Raw genomic sequence first — 27,403 nt, forward strand, 5'->3', positions numbered from 1 at the left:
CATGCCGAAACCCGGGATCGAACCAGGGACTTATAGATCTTAAGTCTAATGCTCTCCCAAATGAGCTATTGTAGCTACGTCTGACATCTGGAAAGTCTTTTTTGGTGTTTAAGATAAGGCAAACTGAAAGAACATCTAGTGTCCTAGAGGGCGAAACCTGAAAATAAACGTTTCTGCTGCTAAATTTCTTTTTGCTGAATTGCTACTCAGTAAGAAAATGCAAACACCCAAACATGTGGAAACCCACGATCGTACTAGGGATTTTAAGGTCTTCAGTCTATTGCTCTCACAACTGAGCTATTTTGGCAAGCTATACTGATAAGAATGTCTTTTTTTGGAGCTAAAGATTTTGCAAACTGAAATAACATCAAATGTTTTTCAAGATCAAAAACTGAAAACAACAGTTTTTGCTGCTAAATTGCTATTCAGTAGCAAAAGCAAACACCCAACCATGCTAAACCCCAGGATTGAACAAGACACCCTTAGATCTTCAGTCTAATGTTCTCACTACTGAGCTATTTTGCCAAGCTCTACTAATAAGAAATTCTTTTATTGGGGCTAATAATAATGCAAACTGTAATAACATGAAATGTTCTTGAAGACCAGAACCTGAACACGGCAGTTTCTGCTGCTAAATTGCTATTCTGTAACAAAAAAACAGCAACTAAATATGCCGAAACCCGGGATCGAACCAGGGACCTTTAGATCTTCAGTTTAATGCTCTCCCAACTGAGCTATTTCAGCTAATTGTGACAGATGTGAAGTCGTATTTGGGGTTTTAGGTTGGGGAAAAAAGAGCATCAAGTGTTCTTGAAGAGCAACACCTTATAATGAAAGATTCTGCTGGTAAATTGCTATTCTGTAACAAAAATACAGCTACTAAACATGCCGAAACCCGGGATCGAACCAGGGACTTATAGATCTTCAGTCTAATGCTCTCCCAAATGAGCTATTGCAGCTACGTCTGACATTTGGAAAGTCTTTTTTGGTGTTTAAGATAAGGCAAACTGAAAGAACATCAAGTGTCCTAGAGGGCGAAACCTGAAAATAAACGTTTCTGCTGCTAAATTTCTTTTTGCTGAATTGCTACTCAGTAACAAAATGCAAACACCCAAACATGTGGAAACCCACGATCGTACTAGGGATTTTAAAGTCTTCAGTCTATTGCTCTCACAACTGAGCTATTTTGGCAAGCTATACTGATAAGAAAGTCTTTTTTTGGAGCTAAAGATTTTGCAAACTGAAATAACATAAAATGTTTTTCAAGATCAAAAACTGAAAACAACAGTTTTTGCTGCTAAATTGCTATTCAGTAGCAAAAGCAAACACCCAACCATGCTAAACCCCAGGATTGAACAAGACACCCTTAGATCTTCAGTCTAATGTTCTCACAACTGAGCTATTTCGCCAAGCTCTACTAATAAGAAATTCTTTCATTGGGGCTAATAATAATGCAAACTGTAATAACATGAAATGATCTTGAAGATCAGAACCTGAACACGGCAGTTTCTGCTGCTAAATTGCTATTCTGTAACAAAAAACAGCAACTAAATATGCCAAAACCCGGGATCGAACCAGGGACCTTTAGATCTTCAGTCTAACGCTCTCCCAACTGAGCTATTTCGGCTAATTGTGAAAGATGTCAAGCCGTATTTGGGGTTTTAGGCTGGGAAAAAAAAGAGCATTAAGTGTTCTTGATGAACAACACCTGATAATGAAAGATTCTGCTGGTAAATTGCTATTCTGTAACAAAAATACCGCAACTAAATATGCCGAATCCTGGGATCGAACCCAGGACCTTTAGATCTTCAGTTTAATGCTCTCACAAAAGAGCTATTGCATGTAAGTCTGACGTTTAGAAAGTATTTTTTGGTGTTTAAGATAAGGCAAACTGAAAGAACATCAAGTGTCCTAGAGGGCGAAACCTGAAAATGAAAGTTTCTGCTGCTAAATTTCTTTTTGCTGAATTGCTACTCAGTAACAAACTGCAAACACCCAAACATGTGGAAACCCATGATCGTACTAGGGATTTTAAGGTCTTCAGTCTACTGCTCTCACAACTGAGCTATTTTGGCAAGCTATACTGATAAGAATGTCTTTTTTTAGGAGCTAAAGATTTTGCAAACTGAAATAACATAAAATGCTTTTCAAGATCAAAACCTGAACACAACAGTTTTTGCTGCTAAATTGCTATTCAGTAGCAATAGCAAACACCCAACCATGCTAAACCCCAGGATTGAACAAGACACCCTTAGATCTTCAGTCTAATGTTGTCACAACTGAGCTATTTCGCCAAGCTCTACTAATAAGAAATTATTTTATTGGGGCAAATAATAATGCAAACTGTAATAACATGAAATGTTCTTGAAGACCAGAACCTGAACACGGCAGTTTCTGCTGCTAAATTGCTATTCTGTAACAAAAAAAACAGTAACTAAATATGCCGAAACCCGGGATCCTTTAGTTCTTCAGTCTAACGCTCTCCCAACTGAGCTATTTCGGCTAATTGTGACAGATGTGAAGTCGTATTTGGGGTTTTAGGTTGGGAAAAAAAGAGCATCAGGTGTTCTTGAAGAGCAACACCTGATAATGAAAGATTCTGCTGGTAAATTGCTATTCTGTAACAAAAATACAGCTACTAAACATGCCGAAACCAGGGATCGAACCAGGGACTTATAGATCTTCAGTCTAATGCTCTCCCAAATGAGATATTGCAGCTACGTCTGACATTTGGAAAGTCTTTTTTGGTGTTTAAGATAAGGCAAACTGAAAGAACATCAAGTGTCCTAGAGGGCGAAACCTGAAAATAAACGTTTCTGCTGCTAAATTTCTTTTTGCTGAATTGCTACTCAGTAACAAACTGCAAACACCCAAACATGTGGAAACCCACGATCGTACTAGGGATTTTAAGGTCTTCAGTCTATTGCTCTCACAACTGAGCTATTTTGGCAAGCTATACTGATAAGAAAGTCTTTTTTTGGAGCTAAAGATTTTGCAAACTGAAATAACATAAAATGTTTTTCAAGATCAAAAACTGAAAACAACAGTTTTTGCTGCTAAATTGCTATTCAGTAGCAAAAGCAAACACCCAACCATGCTAAACCCCAGGATTGAACAAGACACCCTTAGATCTTCAGTCTAATGTTCTCACAACTGAGCTATTTCGCCAAGCTCTACTAATAAGAAATTCTTTCATTGGGGCTAATAATAATGCAAACTGTAATAACATGAAATGATCTTGAAGATCAGAACCTGAACACGGCAGTTTCTGCTGCTAAATTGCTATTCTGTAACAAAAAACAGCAACTAAATATGCCAAAACCCGGGATCGAACCAGGGACCTTTAGATCTTCAGTCTAACGCTCTCCCAACTGAGCTATTTCGGCTAATTGTGAAAGATGTCAAGCCGTATTTGGGGTTTTAGGCTGGGAAAAAAAAGAGCATTAAGTGTTCTTGATGAACAACACCTGATAATGAAAGATTCTGCTGGTAAATTGCTATTCTGTAACAAAAATACCGCAACTAAATATGCCGAATCCTGGGATCGAACCCAGGACCTTTAGATCTTCAGTTTAATGCTCTCACAAAAGAGCTATTGCATGTAAGTCTGACGTTTAGAAAGTATTTTTTGGTGTTTAAGATAAGGCAAACTGAAAGAACATCAAGTGTCCTAGAGGGCGAAACCTGAAAATGAAAGTTTCTGCTGCTAAATTTCTTTTTGCTGAATTGCTACTCAGTAACAAACTGCAAACACCCAAACATGTGGAAACCCATGATCGTACTAGGGATTTTAAGGTCTTCAGTCTACTGCTCTCACAACTGAGCTATTTTGGCAAGCTATACTGATAAGAATGTCTTTTTTTAGGAGCTAAAGATTTTGCAAACTGAAATAACATAAAATGCTTTTCAAGATCAAAACCTGAACACAACAGTTTTTGCTGCTAAATTGCTATTCAGTAGCAATAGCAAACACCCAACCATGCTAAACCCCAGGATTGAACAAGACACCCTTAGATCTTCAGTCTAATGTTGTCACAACTGAGCTATTTCGCCAAGCTCTACTAATAAGAAATTATTTTATTGGGGCAAATAATAATGCAAACTGTAATAACATGAAATGTTCTTGAAGACCAGAACCTGAACACGGCAGTTTCTGCTGCTAAATTGCTATTCTGTAACAAAAAAAACAGTAACTAAATATGCCGAAACCCGGGATCCTTTAGTTCTTCAGTCTAACGCTCTCCCAACTGAGCTATTTCGGCTAATTGTGACAGATGTGAAGTCGTATTTGGGGTTTTAGGTTGGGAAAAAAAGAGCATCAGGTGTTCTTGAAGAGCAACACCTGATAATGAAAGATTCTGCTGGTAAATTGCTATTCTGTAACAAAAATACAGCTACTAAACATGCCGAAACCAGGGATCGAACCAGGGACTTATAGATCTTCAGTCTAATGCTCTCCCAAATGAGATATTGCAGCTACGTCTGACATTTGGAAAGTCTTTTTTGGTGTTTAAGATAAGGCAAACTGAAAGAACATCAAGTGTCCTAGAGGGCGAAACCTGAAAATAAACGTTTCTGCTGCTAAATTTCTTTTTGCTGAATTGCTACTCAGTAACAAACTGCAAACACCCAAACATGTGGAAACCCACGATCGTACTAGGGATTTTAAGGTCTTCAGTCTATTGCTCTCACAACTGAGCTATTTTGGCAAGCTATACTGATAAGAAAGTCTTTTTTTGGAGCTAAAGATTTTGCAAACTGAAATAACATAAAATGTTTTTCAAGATCAAAAACTGAAAACAACAGTTTTTGCTGCTAAATTGCTATTCAGTAGCAAAAGCAAACACCCAACCATGCTAAACCCCAGGATTGAACAAGACACCCTTAGATCTTCAGTCTAATGTTGTCACAACTGAGCTATTTCGCCAAGCTCTACTAATAAGAAATTCTTTTATTGGGGCTAATAATAATGCAAACTGTAATAACATGAAATGATCTTGAAGACCAGAACCTGAACACGGCAGTTTCTGCTGCTAAATTGCTATTCTGTAACAAAAAAACAGCAACTAAATATGCCGAAACCCGGGATCGAACCAGGGACCTTTAGATCTTCAGTTTAATGCTCTCCCAACTGAGCTATTTCAGCTAATTGTGACAGATGTGAAGTCGTATTTGGGGTTTTAGGTTGGGGAAAAAAGAGCATCAAGTGTTCTTGAAGAGCAACACCTTATAATGAAAGATTCTGCTGGTAAATTGCTATTCTGTAACAAAAATACAGCTACTAAACATGCCGAAACCCGGGATCGAACCAGGGACTTATAGATCTTCAGTCTAATGCTCTCCCAAATGAGCTATTGCAGCTACGTCTGACATTTGGAAAGTCTTTTTTGGTGTTTAAGATAAGGCAAACTGAAAGAACATCAAGTGTCCTAGAGGGCGAAACCTGAAAATAAACGTTTCTGCTGCTAAATTTCTTTTTGCTGAATTGCTACTCAGTAACAAAATGCAAACACCCAAACATGTGGAAACCCACGATCGTACTAGGGATTTTAAAGTCTTCAGTCTATTGCTCTCACAACTGAGCTATTTTGGCAAGCTATACTGATAAGAAAGTCTTTTTTTGGAGCTAAAGATTTTGCAAACTGAAATAACATAAAATGTTTTTCAAGATCAAAAACTGAAAACAACAGTTTTTGCTGCTAAATTGCTATTCAGTAGCAAAAGCAAACACCCAACCATGCTAAACCCCAGGATTGAACAAGACACCCTTAGATCTTCAGTCTAATGTTCTCACAACTGAGCTATTTCGCCAAGCTCTACTAATAAGAAATTCTTTCATTGGGGCTAATAATAATGCAAACTGTAATAACATGAAATGATCTTGAAGATCAGAACCTGAACACGGCAGTTTCTGCTGCTAAATTGCTATTCTGTAACAAAAAACAGCAACTAAATATGCCAAAACCCGGGATCGAACCAGGGACCTTTAGATCTTCAGTCTAACGCTCTCCCAACTGAGCTATTTCGGCTAATTGTGAAAGATGTCAAGCCGTATTTGGGGTTTTAGGCTGGGAAAAAAAAGAGCATTAAGTGTTCTTGATGAACAACACCTGATAATGAAAGATTCTGCTGGTAAATTGCTATTCTGTAACAAAAATACCGCAACTAAATATGCCGAATCCTGGGATCGAACCCAGGACCTTTAGATCTTCAGTTTAATGCTCTCACAAAAGAGCTATTGCATGTAAGTCTGACGTTTAGAAAGTATTTTTTGGTGTTTAAGATAAGGCAAACTGAAAGAACATCAAGTGTCCTAGAGGGCGAAACCTGAAAATGAAAGTTTCTGCTGCTAAATTTCTTTTTGCTGAATTGCTACTCAGTAACAAACTGCAAACACCCAAACATGTGGAAACCCATGATCGTACTAGGGATTTTAAGGTCTTCAGTCTACTGCTCTCACAACTGAGCTATTTTGGCAAGCTATACTGATAAGAATGTCTTTTTTTAGGAGCTAAAGATTTTGCAAACTGAAATAACATAAAATGCTTTTCAAGATCAAAACCTGAACACAACAGTTTTTGCTGCTAAATTGCTATTCAGTAGCAATAGCAAACACCCAACCATGCTAAACCCCAGGATTGAACAAGACACCCTTAGATCTTCAGTCTAATGTTGTCACAACTGAGCTATTTCGCCAAGCTCTACTAATAAGAAATTATTTTATTGGGGCAAATAATAATGCAAACTGTAATAACATGAAATGTTCTTGAAGACCAGAACCTGAACACGGCAGTTTCTGCTGCTAAATTGCTATTCTGTAACAAAAAAAACAGTAACTAAATATGCCGAAACCCGGGATCCTTTAGTTCTTCAGTCTAACGCTCTCCCAACTGAGCTATTTCGGCTAATTGTGACAGATGTGAAGTCGTATTTGGGGTTTTAGGTTGGGAAAAAAAGAGCATCAGGTGTTCTTGAAGAGCAACACCTGATAATGAAAGATTCTGCTGGTAAATTGCTATTCTGTAACAAAAATACAGCTACTAAACATGCCGAAACCAGGGATCGAACCAGGGACTTATAGATCTTCAGTCTAATGCTCTCCCAAATGAGATATTGCAGCTACGTCTGACATTTGGAAAGTCTTTTTTGGTGTTTAAGATAAGGCAAACTGAAAGAACATCAAGTGTCCTAGAGGGCGAAACCTGAAAATAAACGTTTCTGCTGCTAAATTTCTTTTTGCTGAATTGCTACTCAGTAACAAACTGCAAACACCCAAACATGTGGAAACCCACGATCGTACTAGGGATTTTAAGGTCTTCAGTCTATTGCTCTCACAACTGAGCTATTTTGGCAAGCTATACTGATAAGAAAGTCTTTTTTTGGAGCTAAAGATTTTGCAAACTGAAATAACATAAAATGTTTTTCAAGATCAAAAACTGAAAACAACAGTTTTTGCTGCTAAATTGCTATTCAGTAGCAAAAGCAAACACCCAACCATGCTAAACCCCAGGATTGAACAAGACACCCTTAGATCTTCAGTCTAATGTTGTCACAACTGAGCTATTTCGCCAAGCTCTACTAATAAGAAATTCTTTTATTGGGGCTAATAATAATGCAAACTGTAATAACATGAAATGATCTTGAAGACCAGAACCTGAACACGGCAGTTTCTGCTGCTAAATTGCTATTCTGTAACAAAAAAACAGCAACTAAATATGCCGAAACCCAGGATCGAACCAGGGACCCTTTAGTTCTTCAGTCTAACGCTCTCCCAACTGAGTTATTTCGGCTAATTGTGAAAGATGTGAAGTCGTATTTGGGGTTTTAGGTTGGGAAAAAAAGAGCATCAAGTGTTCTTGAAGAGCAACACCTGATAATGAAAGATTCTGCTGGTAAATTGCTATTCTGTAACAAAAATACAGCTACTAAACATGCCGAAACCCGGGATCAAACCAGGGACTTATAGATCTTCAGTCTAATGCTCTCCCAAATGAGCTATTGCAGCTACGTCTGACATTTAGAAAGTCTTTTTTGGTGTTTAAGATAAGGCAAACTGAAAGAACATCAAGTGTCCTAGAGGGCGAAACCTGAAAATAAACGTTTCTGCTGCTAAATTTCTTTTTGCTGAATTGCTACTCAGTAACAAAATGCAAACACCCAAACATGTGGAAACCCACGATCGTACTAGGGATTTTAAGGTCTTCAGTCTATTGCTCTCACAACTGAGCTATTTTGGCAAGCTATACTGATAAGAAAGTCTTTTTTTGGAGCTAAAGATTTTGCAAACTGAAATAACATAAAATGTTTTTCAAGATCAAAAACTGAAAACAACAGTTTTTGCTGCTAAATTGCTATTCAGTAGCAAAAGCAAACACCCAACCATGCTAAACCCCAGGATTGAACAAGACACCCTTAGATCTTCAGTCTAATGTTCTCACAACTGAGCTATTTCGCCAAGCTCTACTAATAAGAAATTCTTTTATTGGGGCTAATAATAATGCAAACTGTAATAACATGAAATGATCTTGAAGACCAGAACCTGAACACGGCAGTTTCTGCTGCTAAATTGCTATTCTGTAACAAAAAAACAGCAACTAAATATGCGGAAACCCGGGTTCGAAACAGGGACCTTTAGATCTTCAGTCTAACACTCTCCCAACTGAGCTATTTCGGCTAATTGTGAAAGATGTCAAGCCGTATTTGGGGTTTTAGGCTGGGAAAAAAAAGAGCATTAAGTGTTCTTGATGAACAACACCTGATAATGAAAGATTCTGCTGGTAAATTGCTATTCTGTAACAAAAATACCGCAACTAAATATGCCGAATCCAGGGATCGAACCCAGGACCTTTAGATCTTCAGTTTAATGCTCTCACAAAAGAGCTATTGCGTGTAAGTCTGACGTTTAGAAAGTCTTTTTTGGTGTTTAAGATAAGGCAAACTGAAAGAACATCAAGTGTCCAAGAGGGCGAAACCTGAAAATGAAAGTTTCTGCTGCTAAATTTCTTTTTGCTGAATAGCTACTCAGTAACAAACTGCAAACACCCAAACATGTGGAAACCCACGATCGTACTAGGGATTTTAAGGTCTTCAGTCTACTGCTCTCACAACTGAGCTATTTTGGCAAGCTATACTGATAAGAATGTCTTTTTTTAGGAGCTAAAGATTTTGCAAACTGAAATAACATAAAATGCTTTTCAAGATCAAAACCTGAACACAACAGTTTTTGCTGCTAAATTGCTATTCAGTAGCAATAGCAAACACCCAACCATGCTAAACCCCAGGATTGAACAAGACACCCTTAGATCTTCAGTCTAATGTTGTCACAACTGAGCTATTTCGCCAAGCTCTACTAATAAGAAATTATTTAATTGGGGCAAATAATAATGCAAACTGTAATAACATGAAATGTTCTTGAAGACCAGAACCTGAACACGGCAGTTTCTGCTGCTAAATTGCTATTCTGTAACAAAAAAAACAGCAACTAAATATGCCGAAACCCGGGATCGAACCAGGGACCCTTTAGTTCTTCAGTCTAACGCTCTCCCAACTGAGCTATTTCGGCTAATTGTGACAGATGTGAAGTCGTATTTGGGGTTTTAGGTTGGGAAAAAAAGAGCATCAGGTGTTCTTGAAGAGCAACACCTGATAATGAAAGATTCTGCTGGTAAATTGCTATTCTGTAACAAAAATACAGCTACTAAACATGCCGAAACCCGGGATCGAACCAGGGACTTATAGATCTTCAGTCTAATGCTCTCCCAAATGAGCTATTGCAGCTACGTCTGACATTTGGAAAGTCTTTTTTGGTGTTTAAGATAAGGCAAACTGAAAGAACATCAAGTGTCCTAGAGGGCGAAACCTGAAAATAAACGTTTCTGCTGCTAAATTTCTTTTTGCTGAATTGCTACTCAGTAACAAAATGCAAACACCCAAACATGTGGAAACCCACGATCGTACTAGGGATTTTAAGGTCTTCAGTCTATTGCTCTCACAACTGAGCTATTTTGGCAAGCTATACTGATAAGAATGTCTTTTTTTGGAGCTAAAGATTTTGCAAACTGAAATAACATAAAATGTTTTTCAAGATCAAAAACTGAAAACAACAGTTTTTGCTGCTAAATTGCTATTCAGTAGCAAAAGCAAACACCCAACCATGCTAAACCCCAGGATTGAACAAGACACCCTTAGATCTTCAGTCTAATGTTCTCACAACTGAGCTATTTCGCCAAGCTCTACTAATAAGAAATTCTTTTATTGGGGCTAATTATAGTGCAAACTGTAATAACATGAAATGTTCTTGAAGACCAGAACCTGAACACGGCAGTTTCTGCTGCTAAATTGCTATTCTGTAACAAAAAAAACAGCAACTAAATATGCCGAAACCCGGGATCGAACCAGGGACCTTTAGATCTTCAGTCTAACACTTTCCCAACTGAGCTATTTCGGCTAATTGTGACAGATGTGAAGTCGTATTTGGGGTTTTAGGTTGGGAAAAAAAGAGCATCAAGTGTTCTTGAAGAGCAACACCTTATAATGAAAGATTCTGCTGGTAAATTGCTATTCTGTAACAAAAATACAGCTACTAAACATGCCGAATCCCAGGATCGAACCAGGGACTTATAGATCTTCAGTCTAATGCTCTCCCAAATGAGCTATTGCAGCTACGTCTGACATGTGAAAAGTCTTTTTTGGTGTTTAAGATAAGGCAAACTGAAAGAACATCAAGTGTCCTAGAGGGCGAAACCTGAAAATAAACGTTTCTGCTGCTAAATTTCTTTTTGCTGAATTGCTACTCAGTAACAAAATGCAAACACCCAAACATGTGGAAATCCACGATCGTACTAGGGATTTTAAGATCTTCAGTCTATTGCTCTCACAACTGAGCTATTTTGGCAAGCTATACTGATAAGAAAGTCTTTTTTTGGAGCTAAAGATTTTGCAAACTGAAATAACATAAAATGTTTTTCAAGATCAAAAACTGAAAACAACAGTTTTTGCTGCTAAATTGCTATTCAGTAGCAAAAGCAAACACCCAACCATGCTAAACCCCAGGATTGAACAAGACACCCTTAGATCTTCAGTCTAATGTTCTCACAACTGAGCTATTTCGCCAAGCTCTACTAATAAGAAATTCTTTTATTGGGGCTAATAATAATGCAAACTGTAATAACATGAAATGATCTTGAAGACCAGAACCTGAACACGGCAGTTTCTGCTGCTAAATTGCTATTCTGTAACAAAAAAACAGCAACTAAATATGCCAAAACCAAGGATCGAACCAGGGACCTTTAGATCTTCAGTCTAACGCTCTCCCAAATGAGCTATTTCAGCTAATTGTGAAAGATGTCAAGCCGTATTTCGGGTTTTAGGCTGGGAAAAAAAAGAGCATTAAGTGTTCTTGATGAACAACACCTGACAATGAAAGATTCTGCTGGTAAATTGCTATTCTGTAACAAAAATACCGCAACTAAATATGCCGAATACTGGGATCGAACCCAGGACCTTTAGATCTTCAGTTTAATGCTCTCACAAAAGTGCTATTGCGTGTAAGTCTGACGTTTAGAAAGTCTTTTTTGGTGTTTAAGATAAGGCAAACTGAAAGAACATCAAGTGTCCTAGAGGGCGAAACCTGAAAATAAACGTTTCTGCTGCTAAATTTCTTTTTGCTGAATTGCTACTCAGTAACAAACTGCAAACACCCAAACATGTGGAAACCCACGATCGTACTAGGGATTTTAAGGTCTTCAGTCTATTGCTCTCACAACTGAGCTATTTTGGCAAGCTATACTGATAAGAATGTCTTTTTTTAGGAGCTAAAGATTTTGCAAACTGAAATAACATAAAATGCTTTTCAAGATCAAAACCTGAACACAACAGTTTTTGCTGCTAAATTGCTATTCAGTAGCAATAGCAAACACCCAACCATGCTAAACCCCAGGATTGAACAAGACACCCTTAGATCTTCAGTCTAATGTTGTCACAACTGAGCTATTTCGCCAAGCTCTACTAATAAGAAATTATTTAATTGGGGCAAATAATAATGCAAACTGTAATAACATGAAATGTTCTTGAAGACCAGAACCTGAACACGGCAGTTTCTGCTGCTAAATTGCTATTCTGTAACAAAAAAAACAGCAACTAAATATGCCGAAACCCGGGATCGAACCAGGGACCCTTTAGTTCTTCAGTCTAACGCTCTCCCAACTGAGCTATTTCGGCTAATTGTGACAGATGTGAAGTCGTATTTGGGGTTTTAGGTTGGGAAAAAAAGAGCATCAGGTGTTCTTGAAGAGCAACACCTGATAATGAAAGATTCTGCTGGTAAATTGCTATTCTGTAACAAAAATACAGCTACTAAACATGCCGAAACCCGGGATCGAACCAGGGACTTATAGATCTTCAGTCTAATGCTCTCCCAAATGAGCTATTGCAGCTACGTCTGACATTTGGAAAGTCTTTTTTGGTGTTTAAGATAAGGCAAACTGAAAGAACATCAAGTGTCCTAGAGGGCGAAACCTGAAAATAAACGTTTCTGCTGCTAAATTTCTTTTTGCTGAATTGCTACTCAGTAACAAAATGCAAACACCCAAACATGTGGAAACCCACGATCGTACTAGGGATTTTAAGGTCTTCAGTCTATTGCTCTCACAACTGAGCTATTTTGGCAAGCTATACTGATAAGAATGTCTTTTTTTGGAGCTAAAGATTTTGCAAACTGAAATAACATAAAATGTTTTTCAAGATCAAAAACTGAAAACAACAGTTTTTGCTGCTAAATTGCTATTCAGTAGCAAAAGCAAACACCCAACCATGCTAAACCCCAGGATTGAACAAGACACCCTTAGATCTTCAGTCTAATGTTCTCACAACTGAGCTATTTCGCCAAGCTCTACTAATAAGAAATTCTTTTATTGGGGCTAATTATAGTGCAAACTGTAATAACATGAAATGTTCTTGAAGACCAGAACCTGAACACGGCAGTTTCTGCTGCTAAATTGCTATTCTGTAACAAAAAAAACAGCAACTAAATATGCCGAAACCCGGGATCGAACCAGGGACCTTTAGATCTTCAGTCTAACACTTTCCCAACTGAGCTATTTCGGCTAATTGTGACAGATGTGAAGTCGTATTTGGGGTTTTAGGTTGGGAAAAAAAGAGCATCAAGTGTTCTTGAAGAGCAACACCTTATAATGAAAGATTCTGCTGGTAAATTGCTATTCTGTAACAAAAATACAGCTACTAAACATGCCGAATCCCAGGATCGAACCAGGGACTTATAGATCTTCAGTCTAATGCTCTCCCAAATGAGCTATTGCAGCTACGTCTGACATGTGGAAAGTCTTTTTTGGTGTTTAAGATAAGGCAAACTGAAAGAACATCAAGTGTCCTAGAGGGCGAAACCTGAAAATAAACGTTTCTGCTGCTAAATTTCTTTTTGCTGAATTGCTACTCAGTAACAAAATGCAAACACCCAAACATGTGGAAATCCACGATCGTACTAGGGATTTTAAGATCTTCAGTCTATTGCTCTCACAACTGAGCTATTTTGGCAAGCTATACTGATAAGAAAGTCTTTTTTTGGAGCTAAAGATTTTGCAAACTGAAATAACATAAAATGTTTTTCAAGATCAAAAACTGAAAACAACAGTTTTTGCTGCTAAATTGCTATTCAGTAGCAAAAGCAAACACCCAACCATGCTAAACCCCAGGATTGAACAAGACACCCTTAGATCTTCAGTCTAATGTTCTCACAACTGAGCTATTTCGCCAAGCTCTACTAATAAGAAATTCTTTTATTGGGGCTAATAATAATGCAAACTGTAATAACATGAAATGATCTTGAAGACCAGAACCTGAACACGGCAGTTTCTGCTGCTAAATTGCTATTCTGTAACAAAAAAACAGCAACTAAATATGCCAAAACCAAGGATCGAACCAGGGACCTTTAGATCTTCAGTCTAACGCTCTCCCAAATGAGCTATTTCAGCTAATTGTGAAAGATGTCAAGCCGTATTTCGGGTTTTAGGCTGGGAAAAAAAAGAGCATTAAGTGTTCTTGATGAACAACACCTGACAATGAAAGATTCTGCTGGTAAATTGCTATTCTGTAACAAAAATACCGCAACTAAATATGCCGAATACTGGGATCGAACCCAGGACCTTTAGATCTTCAGTTTAATGCTCTCACAAAAGTGCTATTGCGTGTAAGTCTGACGTTTAGAAAGTCTTTTTTGGTGTTTAAGATAAGGCAAACTGAAAGAACATCAAGTGTCCTAGAGGGCGAAACCTGAAAATAAACGTTTCTGCTGCTAAATTTCTTTTTGCTGAATTGCTACTCAGTAACAAACTGCAAACACCCAAACATGTGGAAACCCACGATCGTACTAGGGATTTTAAGGTCTTCAGTCTATTGCTCTCACAACTGAGCTATTTTGGCAAGCTATACTGATAAGAATGTCTTTTTTTAGGAGCTAAAGATTTTGCAAACTGAAATAACATAAAATGCTTTTCAAGATCAAAACCTGAACACAACAGTTTTTGCTGCTAAATTGCTATTCAGTAGCAAAAGCAAACACCCAACCATGCTAAACCCCAGGATTGAACAAGACACCCTTAGATCTTCAGTCTAATGTTCTCACAACTGAGCTATTTCGCCAAGCTCTACTAATAAGAAATTCTTTTATTGGGGCTAATAATAATGCAAACTGTAATAACATGAAATGATCTTGAAGACCAGAACCTGAACACGGCAGTTTCTGCTGCTAAATTGCTATTCTGTAACAAAAAAACAGCAACTAAATATGCCGAAACCCGGGATCGAACCAGGGACACTTTAGTTCTTCAGTCTAACGCTCTCCCAACTGAGTTATTTCGGCTAATTGTGACAGATGTAAAGTCGTATTTGGGGTTTTAGGTTGGGAAAAAAAGAGCATCAAGTGTTCTTGAAGAGCAACACCTGATAATGAAAGATTCTGCAGGTAAATTGCTATTCTGTAACAAAAATACAGCTACTAAACATGCCGAAACCTGGGATCGAACCAGGGACTTATAGATCTTCAGTCTAATGCTCTCCCAAATGAGCTATTGCAGCTACGTCTGACATTTAGAAAGTCTTTTTTGGTGTTTAAGATAAGGCAAACTGAAAGAACATCAAGTGTCCTAGAGGGCGAAACCTGAAAATAAACGTTTCTGCTGCTAAATTTCTTTTTGCTGAATTGCTACTCAGTAACAAACTGCAAACACCCAAACATGTGGAAACCCACGATCGTACTAGGGATTTTAAGGTCTTCAGTCTATTGCTCTCACAACTGAGCTATTTTGGCAAGCTATACTGATAAGAATGTCTTTTTTTAGGAGCTAAAGATTTTGCAAACTGAAATAACATAAAATGCTTTTCAAGATCAAAACCTGAACACAACAGTTTTTGCTGCTAAATTGCTATTCAGTAGCAAAAGCAAACACCCAACCATGCTAAACCCCAGGATTGAACAAGACACCCTTAGATCTTCAGTCTAATGTTCTCACAACTGAGCTATTTCGCCAAGCTCTACTAATAAGAAATTATTTTATTGGGGCTAATAATAATGCAAACTGTAATAACATGAAATGTTCTTGAAGACCAGAACCTGAACACGGCAGTTTCTGCTGCTAAATTGCTATTCTGTAACAAAAAAAACAGCAACTAAATATGCCGAAACCCGGGATCGAACCAGGGACCCTTTAGTTCTTCAGTCTAACGCTCTCCCAACTGAGCTATTTCGGCTAATTGTGACAGATGTGAAGTCGTATTTGGGGTTTTAGGTTGGGAAAAAAAGAGCATCAAGTGTTCTTGAAGAGCAACACCTTATAATGAAAGATTCTGCTGGTAAATTGCTATTCTGTAACAAAAATACAGTTACTAAACATGCCGAAACCCAGGATCGAACCAGGGACTTATAGATCTTCAGTCTAATGCTCTCCCAAATGAGCTATTGCAGCTACGTCTGACATTTGGAAAGTCTTTTTTGGTGTTTAAGATAAGGCAAACTGAAAGAACATCAAGTGTCCTAGAGGGCGAAACCTGAAAATAAACGTTTCTGCTGCTAAATTTCTTTTTGCTGAATTGCTACTCAGTAACAAAATGCAAACACCCAAACATGTGGAAACCCACGATCGTACTAGGGATTTTAAGGTCTTCAGTCTATTGCTCTCACAACTGAGCTATTTTGGCAAGCTATACTGATAAGAATGTCTTTTTTTAGGAGCTAAAGATTTTGCAAACTGAAATAACATAAAATGCTTTTCAAGATCAAAACCTGAACACAACAGTTTTTGCTGCTAAATTGCTATTCAGTAGCAAAAGCAAACACCCAACCATGCTAAACCCCAGGATTGAACAAGACACCCTTAGATCTTCAGTCTAATGTTCTCACAACTGAGCTATTTCGCCAAGCTCTACTAATAAGAAATTCTTTTATTGGGGCTAATAATAATGCAAACTGTAATAACATGAAATGATCTTGAAGACCAGAACCTGAACACGGCAGTTTCTGCTGCTAAATTGCTATTCTGTAACAAAAAAACAGCAACTAAATATGCCGAAACCCGGGATCGAACCAGGGACACTTTAGTTCTTCAGTCTAACGCTCTCCCAACTGAGTTATTTCGGCTAATTGTGACAGATGTAAAGTCGTATTTGGGGTTTTAGGTTGGGAAAAAAAGAGCATCAAGTGTTCTTGAAGAGCAACACCTGATAATGAAAGATTCTGCAGGTAAATTGCTATTCTGTAACAAAAATACAGCTACTAAACATGCCGAAACCTGGGATCGAACCAGGGACTTATAGATCTTCAGTCTAATGCTCTCCCAAATGAGCTATTGCAGCTACGTCTGACATTTGGAAAGTCTTTTTTGGTGTTTAAGATAAGGCAAACTGAAAGAACATCAAGTGTCCTAGAGGGCGAAACCTGAAAATAAACGTTTCTGCTGCTAAATTTCTTTTTGCTGAATTGCTACTCAGTAACAAAATGCAAACACCCAAACATGTGGAAACCCACGATCGTACTAGGGATTTTAAGGTCTTCAGTCTATTGCTCTCACAACTGAGCTATTTTGGCAAGCTATACTGATAAGAAAGTCTTTTTTTGGAGCTAAAGATTTTGCAAACTGAAATAACATAAAATGTTTTTCAAGATCAAAAACTGAAAACAACAGTTTTTGCTGCTAAATTGCTATTCAGTAGCAAAAGCAAACACCCAACCATGCTAAACCCCAGGATTGAACAAGACACCCTTAGATCTTCAGTCTAATGTTCTCACAACTGAGCTATTTCGCCAAGCTCTACTAATAAGAAATTCTTTTATTGGGGCTAATAATAATGCAAACTGTAATAACATGAAATGATCTTGAAGACCAGAACCTGAACACGGCAGTTTCTGCTGCTAAATTGCTATTCTGTAACAAAAAAACAGCAACTAAATATGCCAAAACCCAGGATCGAACCAGGGACCTTTAGATCTTCAGTCTAACGCTCTCCCAAATGAGCTATTTCAGCTAATTGTGAAAGATGTCAAGCCGTATTTCGGGTTTTAGGCTGGGAAAAAAAAGAGCATTAAGTGTTCTTGATGAACAACACCTGACAATGAAAGATTCTGCTGGTAAATTGCTATTCTGTAACAAAAATACCGCAACTAAATATGCCGAATACTGGGATCGAACCCAGGACCTTTAGATCTTCAGTTTAATGCTCTCACAAAAGTGCTATTGCGTGTAAGTCTGACGTTTAGAAAGTCTTTTTTGGTGTTTAAGATAAGGCAAACTGAAAGAACATCAAGTGTCCTAGAGGGCGAAACCTGAAAATAAACGTTTCTGCTGCTAAATTTCTTTTTGCTGAATTGCTACTCAGTAACAAACTGCAAACACCCAAACATGTGGAAACCCACGATCGTACTAGGGATTTTAAGGTCTTCAGTCTATTGCTCTCACAACTGAGCTATTTTGGCAAGCTATACTGATAAGAATGTCTTTTTTTAGGAGCTAAAGATTTTGCAAACTGAAATAACATAAAATGCTTTTCAAGATCAAAACCTGAACACAACAGTTTTTGCTGCTAAATTGCTATTCAGTAGCAAAAGCAAACACCCAACCATGCTAAACCCCAGGATTGAACAAGACACCCTTAGATCTTCAGTCTAATGTTCTCACAACTGAGCTATTTCGCCAAGCTCTACTAATAAGAAATTCTTTTATTGGGGCTAATAATAATGCAAACTGTAATAACATGAAATGATCTTGAAGACCAGAACCTGAACACGGCAGTTTCTGCTGCTAAATTGCTATTCTGTAACAAAAAAACAGCAACTAAATATGCCGAAACCCGGGATCGAACCAGGGACACTTTAGTTCTTCAGTCTAACGCTCTCCCAACTGAGTTATTTCGGCTAATTGTGACAGATGTAAAGTCGTATTTGGGGTTTTAGGTTGGGAAAAAAAGAGCATCAAGTGTTCTTGAAGAGCAACACCTGATAATGAAAGATTCTGCAGGTAAATTGCTATTCTGTAACAAAAATACAGCTACTAAACATGCCGAAACCTTGGATCGAACCAGGGACTTATAGATCTTCAGTCTAATGCTCTCCCAAATGAGCTATTGCAGCTACGTCTGACATTTAGAAAGTCTTTTTTGGTGTTTAAGATAAGGCAAACTGAAAGAACATCAAGTGTCCTAGAGGGCGAAACCTGAAAATAAACGTTTCTGCTGCTAAATTTCTTTTTGCTGAATTGCTACTCAGTAACAAACTGCAAACACCCAAACATGTGGAAACCCACGATCGTACTAGGGATTTTAAGGTCTTCAGTCTATTGCTCTCACAACTGAGCTATTTTGGCAAGCTATACTGATAAGAATGTCTTTTTTTAGGAGCTAAAGATTTTGCAAACTGAAATAACATAAAATGCTTTTCAAGATCAAAACCTGAACACAACAGTTTTTGCTGCTAAATTGCTATTCAGTAGCAAAAGCAAACACCCAACCATGCTAAACCCCAGGATTGAACAAGACACCCTTAGATCTTCAGTCTAATGTTCTCACAACTGAGCTATTTCGCCAAGCTCTACTAATAAGAAATTATTTTATTGGGGCTAATAATAATGCAAACTGTAATAACATGAAATGTTCTTGAAGACCAGAACCTGAACACGGCAGTTTCTGCTGCTAAATTGCTATTCTGTAACAAAAAAAACAGCAACTAAATATGCCGAAACCCGGGATCGAACCAGGGACCCTTTAGTTCTTCAGTCTAACGCTCTCCCAACTGAACTATTTCGGCTAATTGTGACAGATGTGAAGTCGTATTTGGGGTTTTAGGTTGGGAAAAAAAGAGCATCAAGTGTTCTTGAAGAGCAACACCTTATAATGAAAGATTCTGCTGGTAAATTGCTATTCTGTAACAAAAATACAGTTACTAAACATGCCGAAACCCGGGATCGAACCAGGGACTTATAGATCTTCAGTCTAATGCTCTCCCAAATGAGCTATTGCAGCTACGTCTGACATTTGGAAAGTCTTTTTTGGTGTTTAAGATAAGGCAAACTGAAAGAACATCAAGTGTCCTAGAGGGCGAAACCTGAAAATAAACGTTTCTGCTGCTAAATTTCTTTTTGCTGAATTGCTACTCAGTAACAAAATGCAAACACCCAAACATGTGGAAACCCACGATCGTACTAGGGATTTTAAGGTCTTCAGTCTATTGCTCTCACAACTGAGCTATTTTGGCAAGCTATACTGATAAGAATGTCTTTTTTTAGGAGCTAAAGATTTTGCAAACTGAAATAACATAAAATGCTTTTCAAGATCAAAACCTGAACACAACAGTTTTTGCTGCTAAATTGCTATTCAGTAGCAAAAGCAAACACCCAACCATGCTAAACCCCAGGATTGAACAAGACACCCTTAGATCTTCAGTCTAATGTTCTCACAACTGAGCTATTTCGCCAAGCTCTACTAATAAGAAATTCTTTTATTGGGGCTAATAATAATGCAAACTGTAATAACATGAAATGATCTTGAAGACCAGAACCTGAACACGGCAGTTTCTGCTGCTAAATTGCTATTCTGTAACAAAAAAACAGCAACTAAATATGCCGAAACCCGGGATCGAACCAGGGACACTTTAGTTCTTCAGTCTAACGCTCTCCCAACTGAGTTATTTCGGCTAATTGTGACAGATGTAAAGTCGTATTTGGGGTTTTAGGTTGGGAAAAAAAGAGCATCAAGTGTTCTTGAAGAGCAACACCTGATAATGAAAGATTCTGCAGGTAAATTGCTATTCTGTAACAAAAATACAGCTACTAAACATGCCGAAACCTGGGATCGAACCAGGGACTTATAGATCTTCAATCTAATGCTCTCCCAAATGAGCTATTGCAGCTACGTCTGACATTTAGAAAGTCTTTTTTGGTGTTTAAGATAAGGCAAACTGAAAGAACATCAAGTGTCCTAGAGGGCGAAACCTGAAAATAAACGTTTCTGCTGCTAAATTTCTTTTTGCTGAATTGCTACTCAGTAACAAACTGCAAACACCCAAACATGTGGAAACCCACGATCGTACTAGGGATTTTAAGGTCTTCAGTCTATTGCTCTCACAACTGAGCTATTTTGGCAAGCTATACTGATAAGAATGTCTTTTTTTAGGAGCTAAAGATTTTGCAAACTGAAATAACATAAAATGCTTTTCAAGATCAAAACCTGAACACAACAGTTTTTGCTGCTAAATTGCTATTCAGTAGCAAAAGCAAACACCCAACCATGCTAAACCCCAGGATTGAACAAGACACCCTTAGATCTTCAGTCTAATGTTCTCACAACTGAGCTATTTCGCCAAGCTCTACTAATAAGAAATTATTTTATTGGGGCTAATAATAATGCAAACTGTAATAACATGAAATGTTCTTGAAGACCAGAACCTGAACACGGCAGTTTCTGCTGCTAAATTGCTATTCTGTAACAAAAAAAACAGCAACTAAATATGCCGAAACCCGGGATCGAACCAGGGACCCTTTAGTTCTTCAGTCTAACGCTCTCCCAACTGAGCTATTTCGGCTAATTGTGACAGATGTGAAGTCGTATTTGGGGTTTTAGGTTGGGAAAAAAAGAGCATCAAGTGTTCTTGAAGAGCAACACCTTATAATGAAAGATTCTGCTGGTAAATTGCTATTCTGTAACAAAAATACAGTTACTAAACATGCCGAAACCCGGGATCGAACCAGGGACTTATAGATCTTCAGTCTAATGCTCTCCCAAATGAGCTATTGCAGCTACGTCTGACATTTGGAAAGTCTTTTTTGGTGTTTAAGATAAGGCAAACTGAAAGAACATCAAGTGTCCTAGAGGGCGAAACCTGAAAATAAACGTTTCTGCTGCTAAATTTCTTTTTGCTGAATTGCTACTCAGTAACAAAATGCAAACACCCAAACATGTGGAAACCCACGATCGTACTAGGGATTTTAAGGTCTTCAGTCTATTGCTCTCACAACTGAGCTATTTTGGCAAGCTATACTGATAAGAAAGTCTTTTTTTGGAGCTAAAGATTTTGCAAACTGAAATAACATAAAATGTTTTTCAAGATCAAAAACTGAAAACAACAGTTTTTGCTGCTAAATTGCTATTCAGAAGCAAAAGCAAACACCCAACCATGCAAAACCCCAGGATTGAACAATACACCCTTAGATCTTCAGTCTAATGTTCTCACACCTGAGCTATTTCGCCAAGCTCTACTAATAAGAAATTCTTTTATTGGGGCTAATAATAATGCAAACTGTAATAACATGAAATGATCTTGAAGACCAGAACCTAAACACGGCAGTTTCTGCTGCTAAATTGCTATTCTGTAACAAAAAAACAGCAACTAAATATGCCAAAACCCGGGATCGAACCAGGGACCTTTAGATCTTCAGTCTAACGCTCTCCCAACTGAGCTATTTCGGCTAATTGTGAAAGATGTCAAGCCGTATTTGGGGTTTTAGGCTGGGAAAAAAAGAGCATTAAGTGTTCTTGATGAACAACACCTGATAATGAAAGATTCTGCTGGTAAATTGCTATTCTGTAACAAAAATACCGCAACTAAATATGCCGAATCCTGGGATCGAACCCAGGACCTTTAGATCTTCAGTTTAATGCTCTCACAAAAGAGATATTGCGTGTAAGTCTGACGTTTAGAAAGTCTTTTTTGGTGTTTAAGATAAGGCAAACTGAAAGAACATCAAGTGTCCTAGAGGGCGAAACCTGAAAATGAAAGTTTCTGCTGCTAAATTTCTTTTTGCTGAATTGCTACTCAGTAACAAACTGCAAACACCCAAACATGTGGAAACCCACGATCGTACTAGGGATTTTAAGGTCTTCAGTCTATTGCTCTCACAACTGAGCTATTTTGGCAAGCTATACTGAGAAGAATGTCTTTTTTTGGAGCTAAAGATTTTGCAAACTGAAATAACATAAAATGTTTTTCAAGATCAAAAACTGAAAACAACAGTTTTTGCTGCTAAATTGCTATTCAGTAGCAAAAGCAAACACCGAACCATGCTAAACCCCAGGATTGAACAAGACACCCTTAGATCTTCAGTCTAATGTTGTCACAACTGAGCTATTTCGCCAAGCTCTACTAATAAGAAATTATTTTATTGGGGCTAATAATAATGCAAACTGTAATAACATGAAATGTTCTTGAAGACCAGAACCTGAACACGGCAGTTTCTGCTGCTAAATTGCTATTCTGTAACAAAAAAAACAGCAACTAAACATGCCGAAACCCGGGATCGAACCAGGGACCTTTAGATCTTCAGTCTAACGCTTTCCCAACTGAGCTATTTCAGCTAATTGTGACAGATGTGAAGTCGTATTTGGGGTTTTAGGTTGGGAAAAAAAGAGCATCAAGTGTTCTTGAAGAGCAACACCTTATAATGAAAGATTCTGCTGGTAAATTGCTATTCTGTAACAAAAATACAGCTACTAAACATGCCGAAACTTGGGATCGAACCAGGGACTTATAAATCTTCAGTCTAATGCTCTCCCAAATGAGCTATTGCAGCTACGTCTGACATTTGGAAAGTCTTTTTTGGTGTTTAAGATAAGGCAAACTGAAAGAACATCAAGTGTCCTAGAGGGCGAAACCTGAAAATAAACGTTTCTGCTGCTAAATTTCTTTTTGCTGAATTGCTACTCAGTAACAAAATGCAAACACCCAAACATGTGGAAACCCACGATCGTACTAGGGATTTTAAGGTCTTCAGTCTATTGCTCTCACAACTGAGCTATTTTGGCAAGCTATACTGATAAGAAAGTCTTTTTTTGGAGCTAAAGATTTTGCAAACTGAAATAACATAAAATGTTTTTCAAGATCAAAAACTGAAAACAACAGTTTTTGCTGCTAAATTGCTATTCAGTAGCAAAAGCAAACACCCAACCATGCTAAACCCCAGGATTGAACAAGACACCCTTAGATCTTCAGTCTAATGTTCTCACAACTGAGCTATTTCGCCAAGCTCTACTAATAAGAAATTCTTTTATTGGGGCTAATAATAATGCAAACTGTAATAACATGAAATGATCTTGAAGACCAGAACCTGAACACGGCAGTTTCTGCTGCTAAATTGCTATTCTGTAACAAAAAAACAGCAACTAAATATGCCAAAACCCGGGATCGAACCAGTGATCTTTAGATCTTCAGTCTAACTCTCTCCCAACTGAGCTATTTCGGCTAATTGTGAAAGATGTCAAGCCGTATTTGGGGTTTTAGGCTGGGAAAAAAAAAGAGCATTAAGTGTTCTTGATGAACAACACCTGATAATGAAAGATTCTGCTGGTAAATTGCTATTCTGTAACAAAAATACCGCAACTAAATATGCCGAATCCTGGGATCGAACCCAGGACCTTTAGATCTTCAGTTTAATGCTCTCACAAAAGAGCTATTGCGTGTAAGTCTGACGTTTAGAAAGTCTTTTTTGGTGTTTAAGATAAGGCAAACTGAAAGAACATCAAGTGTCCTAGAGGGCGAAACCTGAAAATGAAAGTTTCTGCTGCTAAATTTCTTTTTGCTGAATTGCTACTCAGTAACAAACTGCAAACACCCAAACATGTGGAAACCCACGATCGTACTAGGGATTTTAAGGTCTTCAGTCTATTGCTCTCACAACTGAGCTATTTTGCCAAGCTACACTGAGAAGAATGTCTTTTTTTAGGAGCTAAAGATTTTGCAAACTGAAATAACATAAAATGCTTTTCAAGATCAAAACCTGAACACAACAGTTTTTGCTGCTAAATTGCTATTCAGTAGCAATAGCAAACACCCAACCATGCTAAACCCCAGGATTGAACAAGACACCCTTAGATCTTCAGTCTAATGTTGTCACAACTGAGCTATTTCGCCAAGCTCAACTAATAAGAAATTATTTTATTGGGGCTAATAATAATGCAAACTGTAATAACATGAAATGTTCTTGAAGACCAGAACCTGAACACGGCAGTTTCTGCTGCTAAATTGCTATTCTGTAACAAAAGAAACAGCAACTCAATATGCCGAAACCCAGGATCGAACCAGGGACCCTTTAGTTCTTCAGTCTAATGCTCTCCCAACTGAGTTATTTCGGCTAATTGTGACAGATGTGAAGTCGTATTTGGGGTTTTAGGTTGGGAAAAAAAGAGAATCAAGTGTTCTTGAAGAGCAACACCTGATAATGAAAGATTCTGCTGGTAAATTGCTATTCTGTAACAAAAATACAGCTACTAAACATGCCCGAAACCCGGGATCGAACCCGGGACTTATAGATCTTCAGTCTAATGCTCTCCCAAATGAGCTATTGCAGCTACGTCTGACATTTGGAAAGTCTTTTTTGTGTTTAAGATAAGGCAAACTGAAAGAACATCAAGTGTCCTAGAGGGCGAAACCTGAAAATAAACGTTTCTGCTGCTAAATTTCTTTTTGCTGAATTGCTACTCAGTAACAAAATGCAAACACCCAAACATGTGGAAACCCACGATCGTACTAGGGATTTTAAGGTCTTCAGTCTATTGCTCTCACAACTGAGCTATTTTGGCAAGCTATACTGATAAGAAAGTCTTTTTTTGGAGCTAAAGATTTTGCAAACTGAAATAACATAAAATGTTTTTCAAGATCAAAAACTGAAAACAACAGTTTTTGCTGCTAAATTGCTATTCAGTAGCAAAAGCAAACACCCAACCATGCTAAACCCCAGGATTGAACAAGACACCCTTAGATCTTCAGTCTAATGTTCTCACAACTGAGCTATTTCGCCAAGCTCTACTAATAAGAAATTCTTTTATTGGGGCTAATAATAATGCAAACTGTAATAACATGAAATGATCTTGAAGACCAGAACCTGAACACGGCAGTTTCTGCTGCTAAATTGCTATTCTGTAACAAAAAACAGCAACTAAATATGCCAAAACCCGGGATCGAACCAGGGACCTTTAGATCTTCAGTCTAACTCTCTCCCAACTGAGCTATTTCGGCTAATTGTGACAGATGTGAAGTCGTATTTGGGGTTTTAGGTTGGAAAAAAAAGAGCATCAAGTGTTCTTGAAGAGCAATACCTTATAATGAAAGATTCTGCTGGTAAATTGCTATTCTGTAACAAAAATACAGCTACTAAACATGCCGAAACCCAGGATCGAACCAGGGACTTATAGATCTTCAGTCTAATGCTCTCCCAAATGAGCTATTGCGTGTAAGTCTGACGTTTAGAAAGTCTTTTTTGGTGTTTAAGATAAGGCAAACTGAAAGAACATCAAGTGTCCTAGAGGGCGAAACCTGATAATGAAAGTTTCTGCTGCTAAATTTCTTTTTGCTGAATTGCTACTCAGTAACAAACTGCAAACACCCAAACATGTGGAAACCCACGATCGTACTAGGGATTTTAAGGTCTTCAGTCTATTGCTCTCACAACTGAGCTATTTTGGCAAGCTATACTGATAAGAATGTCTTTTTTTAGGAGCTAAAGATTTTGCAAACTGAAATAACATAAAATGCTTTTCAAGATCAAAACCTGAACACAACAGTTTTTGCTGCTAAATTGCTATTCAGTAGCAATAGCAAACACCCAACCATGCTAAACCCCAGGATTGAACAAGACACCCTTAGATCTTCAGTCTAATGTTGTCACAACTGAGCTATTTCGCCAAGCTCAACTAATAAGAAATTATTTTATTGGGGCTAATAATAATGCAAACTGTAATAACATGAAATGTTCTTGAAGACCAGAACCTGAACACGGCAGTTTCTGCTGCTAAATTGCTATTCTGTAACAAAAGAAACAGCAACTCAATATGCCGAAACCCGGGATCGAACCAGGGACCCTTTAGTTCTTCAGTCTAATGCTCTCCCAACTGAGTTATTTCGGCTAATTGTGACAGTAGTTAAGTCGTATTTGGGGTTTTAGGTTGGGAAAAAAAGAGCATCAAGTGTTCTTGAAGAGCAACACCTGATAATTAAAGATTCTGCTGGTAAATTGCTATTCTGTAACAAAAATACAGCTACTTTACATCCCGAAACCGAACCAGGGACTTATAGATCTTCAATCTAATGCTCTTCCAAATGAGCTATTGCAGCTACGTCTGACATTTGGAAAGTCTTTTTTGGTGTTTAAGATAAGGCAAACTGAAAGAACATCAAGTGTCCTAGAGGGCGAAACCTGAAAATAAACGTTTCTGCTGCTAAATTTCTTTTTGCTGAATTGCTACTCAGTAACAAAATGCAAACACCCAAACATGTGGAAACCCACGATCGTACTAGGGATTTTAAGGTCTTCAGTCTATTGCTCTCACAACTGAGCTATTTTGGCAAGCTATACTGATAAGAAAGTCTTTTTTTGGAGCTAAAGATTTTGCAAACTGAAATAACATAAAATGTTTTTCAAGATCAAAAACTGAAAACAACAGTTTTTGCTGCTAAATTGCTATTCAGTAGCAAAAGCAAACACCCAACCATGCTAAACCCCAGGATTGAACAAGACACCCTTAGATCTTCAGTCTAATGTTCTCACAACTGAGCTATTTCGCCAAGCTCTACTAATAAGAAATTCTTTTACTGGGGCTAATAATAATGCAAACTGTAATAACATGAAATGATCTTGAAGACCAGAACCTGAACACGGCAGTTTCTGCTGCTAAATTGCTATTCTGTAACAAAAAAACAGCAACTAAATATGCCAAAACCCGGGATCGAACCAGGGACCTTTAGATCTTCAGTCTAACGCTCTCCCAACTGAGCTATTTCAGCTAATTGTGAAAGATGTCAAGCCGTATTTGGGGTTTTAGGCTGGGAAAAAAAAGAGCATTAAGTGTTCTTGATGAACAACACCTGATAATGAAAGATTCTGCTGGTAAATTGCTATTCTGTAACAAAAATACCGCA

General features: G+C 37.8%; 35 non-coding genes across 35 annotated transcripts; all 35 read right to left on the bottom strand.

Annotated features, from left to right (window-relative positions):
* Positions 1-671: 671 nt before the first annotated feature.
* Positions 672-744, bottom strand: TRNAF-GAA (transfer RNA phenylalanine (anticodon GAA)). Its single transcript has one exon. It is a non-coding gene; the product is annotated as a tRNA-Phe (tRNA).
* A 142-nt stretch (positions 745-886) lies between these two features.
* On the bottom strand, positions 887-959 carry TRNAF-GAA (transfer RNA phenylalanine (anticodon GAA)). Its single transcript has one exon. It is a non-coding gene; the product is annotated as a tRNA-Phe (tRNA).
* Positions 960-1,554: 595 nt separating this feature from the next.
* Positions 1,555-1,627, bottom strand: TRNAF-GAA (transfer RNA phenylalanine (anticodon GAA)). The gene has a single exon. It is a non-coding gene; the product is annotated as a tRNA-Phe (tRNA).
* A 1,686-nt stretch (positions 1,628-3,313) lies between these two features.
* On the bottom strand, positions 3,314-3,386 carry TRNAF-GAA (transfer RNA phenylalanine (anticodon GAA)). The gene has a single exon. It is a non-coding gene; the product is annotated as a tRNA-Phe (tRNA).
* Positions 3,387-5,073: 1,687 nt separating this feature from the next.
* TRNAF-GAA (transfer RNA phenylalanine (anticodon GAA)) lies at positions 5,074-5,146 on the bottom strand. The gene has a single exon. It is a non-coding gene; the product is annotated as a tRNA-Phe (tRNA).
* Positions 5,147-5,288: 142 nt separating this feature from the next.
* On the bottom strand, positions 5,289-5,361 carry TRNAF-GAA (transfer RNA phenylalanine (anticodon GAA)). Its single transcript has one exon. It is a non-coding gene; the product is annotated as a tRNA-Phe (tRNA).
* Positions 5,362-5,956: 595 nt separating this feature from the next.
* Positions 5,957-6,029, bottom strand: TRNAF-GAA (transfer RNA phenylalanine (anticodon GAA)). The gene has a single exon. It is a non-coding gene; the product is annotated as a tRNA-Phe (tRNA).
* Positions 6,030-7,716: 1,687 nt separating this feature from the next.
* Positions 7,717-7,790, bottom strand: TRNAF-GAA (transfer RNA phenylalanine (anticodon GAA)). The gene has a single exon. It is a non-coding gene; the product is annotated as a tRNA-Phe (tRNA).
* Positions 7,791-8,601: 811 nt separating this feature from the next.
* Positions 8,602-8,674, bottom strand: TRNAF-GAA (transfer RNA phenylalanine (anticodon GAA)). The gene has a single exon. It is a non-coding gene; the product is annotated as a tRNA-Phe (tRNA).
* Positions 8,675-9,488: 814 nt separating this feature from the next.
* Positions 9,489-9,562, bottom strand: TRNAF-GAA (transfer RNA phenylalanine (anticodon GAA)). Its single transcript has one exon. It is a non-coding gene; the product is annotated as a tRNA-Phe (tRNA).
* Positions 9,563-9,704: 142 nt separating this feature from the next.
* TRNAF-GAA (transfer RNA phenylalanine (anticodon GAA)) lies at positions 9,705-9,777 on the bottom strand. The gene has a single exon. It is a non-coding gene; the product is annotated as a tRNA-Phe (tRNA).
* Positions 9,778-10,374: 597 nt separating this feature from the next.
* On the bottom strand, positions 10,375-10,447 carry TRNAF-GAA (transfer RNA phenylalanine (anticodon GAA)). Its single transcript has one exon. It is a non-coding gene; the product is annotated as a tRNA-Phe (tRNA).
* Positions 10,448-11,258: 811 nt separating this feature from the next.
* On the bottom strand, positions 11,259-11,331 carry TRNAF-GAA (transfer RNA phenylalanine (anticodon GAA)). Its single transcript has one exon. It is a non-coding gene; the product is annotated as a tRNA-Phe (tRNA).
* An 814-nt stretch (positions 11,332-12,145) lies between these two features.
* TRNAF-GAA (transfer RNA phenylalanine (anticodon GAA)) lies at positions 12,146-12,219 on the bottom strand. The gene has a single exon. It is a non-coding gene; the product is annotated as a tRNA-Phe (tRNA).
* A 142-nt stretch (positions 12,220-12,361) lies between these two features.
* Positions 12,362-12,434, bottom strand: TRNAF-GAA (transfer RNA phenylalanine (anticodon GAA)). The gene has a single exon. It is a non-coding gene; the product is annotated as a tRNA-Phe (tRNA).
* A 597-nt stretch (positions 12,435-13,031) lies between these two features.
* Positions 13,032-13,104, bottom strand: TRNAF-GAA (transfer RNA phenylalanine (anticodon GAA)). The gene has a single exon. It is a non-coding gene; the product is annotated as a tRNA-Phe (tRNA).
* Positions 13,105-13,915: 811 nt separating this feature from the next.
* Positions 13,916-13,988, bottom strand: TRNAF-GAA (transfer RNA phenylalanine (anticodon GAA)). The gene has a single exon. It is a non-coding gene; the product is annotated as a tRNA-Phe (tRNA).
* An 813-nt stretch (positions 13,989-14,801) lies between these two features.
* Positions 14,802-14,875, bottom strand: TRNAF-GAA (transfer RNA phenylalanine (anticodon GAA)). Its single transcript has one exon. It is a non-coding gene; the product is annotated as a tRNA-Phe (tRNA).
* A 142-nt stretch (positions 14,876-15,017) lies between these two features.
* TRNAF-GAA (transfer RNA phenylalanine (anticodon GAA)) lies at positions 15,018-15,090 on the bottom strand. Its single transcript has one exon. It is a non-coding gene; the product is annotated as a tRNA-Phe (tRNA).
* A 598-nt stretch (positions 15,091-15,688) lies between these two features.
* TRNAF-GAA (transfer RNA phenylalanine (anticodon GAA)) lies at positions 15,689-15,762 on the bottom strand. The gene has a single exon. It is a non-coding gene; the product is annotated as a tRNA-Phe (tRNA).
* Positions 15,763-16,574: 812 nt separating this feature from the next.
* Positions 16,575-16,648, bottom strand: TRNAF-GAA (transfer RNA phenylalanine (anticodon GAA)). Its single transcript has one exon. It is a non-coding gene; the product is annotated as a tRNA-Phe (tRNA).
* Positions 16,649-16,790: 142 nt separating this feature from the next.
* TRNAF-GAA (transfer RNA phenylalanine (anticodon GAA)) lies at positions 16,791-16,863 on the bottom strand. Its single transcript has one exon. It is a non-coding gene; the product is annotated as a tRNA-Phe (tRNA).
* Positions 16,864-17,459: 596 nt separating this feature from the next.
* TRNAF-GAA (transfer RNA phenylalanine (anticodon GAA)) lies at positions 17,460-17,532 on the bottom strand. Its single transcript has one exon. It is a non-coding gene; the product is annotated as a tRNA-Phe (tRNA).
* Positions 17,533-18,345: 813 nt separating this feature from the next.
* TRNAF-GAA (transfer RNA phenylalanine (anticodon GAA)) lies at positions 18,346-18,419 on the bottom strand. Its single transcript has one exon. It is a non-coding gene; the product is annotated as a tRNA-Phe (tRNA).
* Positions 18,420-19,232: 813 nt separating this feature from the next.
* On the bottom strand, positions 19,233-19,306 carry TRNAF-GAA (transfer RNA phenylalanine (anticodon GAA)). The gene has a single exon. It is a non-coding gene; the product is annotated as a tRNA-Phe (tRNA).
* A 142-nt stretch (positions 19,307-19,448) lies between these two features.
* On the bottom strand, positions 19,449-19,521 carry TRNAF-GAA (transfer RNA phenylalanine (anticodon GAA)). The gene has a single exon. It is a non-coding gene; the product is annotated as a tRNA-Phe (tRNA).
* A 597-nt stretch (positions 19,522-20,118) lies between these two features.
* TRNAF-GAA (transfer RNA phenylalanine (anticodon GAA)) lies at positions 20,119-20,192 on the bottom strand. Its single transcript has one exon. It is a non-coding gene; the product is annotated as a tRNA-Phe (tRNA).
* An 813-nt stretch (positions 20,193-21,005) lies between these two features.
* TRNAF-GAA (transfer RNA phenylalanine (anticodon GAA)) lies at positions 21,006-21,079 on the bottom strand. The gene has a single exon. It is a non-coding gene; the product is annotated as a tRNA-Phe (tRNA).
* Positions 21,080-21,221: 142 nt separating this feature from the next.
* TRNAF-GAA (transfer RNA phenylalanine (anticodon GAA)) lies at positions 21,222-21,294 on the bottom strand. The gene has a single exon. It is a non-coding gene; the product is annotated as a tRNA-Phe (tRNA).
* Positions 21,295-21,890: 596 nt separating this feature from the next.
* TRNAF-GAA (transfer RNA phenylalanine (anticodon GAA)) lies at positions 21,891-21,963 on the bottom strand. The gene has a single exon. It is a non-coding gene; the product is annotated as a tRNA-Phe (tRNA).
* An 812-nt stretch (positions 21,964-22,775) lies between these two features.
* TRNAF-GAA (transfer RNA phenylalanine (anticodon GAA)) lies at positions 22,776-22,848 on the bottom strand. The gene has a single exon. It is a non-coding gene; the product is annotated as a tRNA-Phe (tRNA).
* Positions 22,849-23,659: 811 nt separating this feature from the next.
* Positions 23,660-23,732, bottom strand: TRNAF-GAA (transfer RNA phenylalanine (anticodon GAA)). Its single transcript has one exon. It is a non-coding gene; the product is annotated as a tRNA-Phe (tRNA).
* A 1,699-nt stretch (positions 23,733-25,431) lies between these two features.
* TRNAF-GAA (transfer RNA phenylalanine (anticodon GAA)) lies at positions 25,432-25,504 on the bottom strand. Its single transcript has one exon. It is a non-coding gene; the product is annotated as a tRNA-Phe (tRNA).
* Positions 25,505-26,317: 813 nt separating this feature from the next.
* Positions 26,318-26,391, bottom strand: TRNAF-GAA (transfer RNA phenylalanine (anticodon GAA)). The gene has a single exon. It is a non-coding gene; the product is annotated as a tRNA-Phe (tRNA).
* An 804-nt stretch (positions 26,392-27,195) lies between these two features.
* On the bottom strand, positions 27,196-27,268 carry TRNAF-GAA (transfer RNA phenylalanine (anticodon GAA)). Its single transcript has one exon. It is a non-coding gene; the product is annotated as a tRNA-Phe (tRNA).
* Between the last annotated feature and the right edge of the window lie 135 nt (positions 27,269-27,403).

This window comes from Pseudophryne corroboree, chromosome 4 (genome assembly GCF_028390025.1).
Source record: "Pseudophryne corroboree isolate aPseCor3 chromosome 4, aPseCor3.hap2, whole genome shotgun sequence".
NCBI lineage: Eukaryota > Metazoa > Chordata > Amphibia > Anura > Myobatrachidae > Pseudophryne > Pseudophryne corroboree.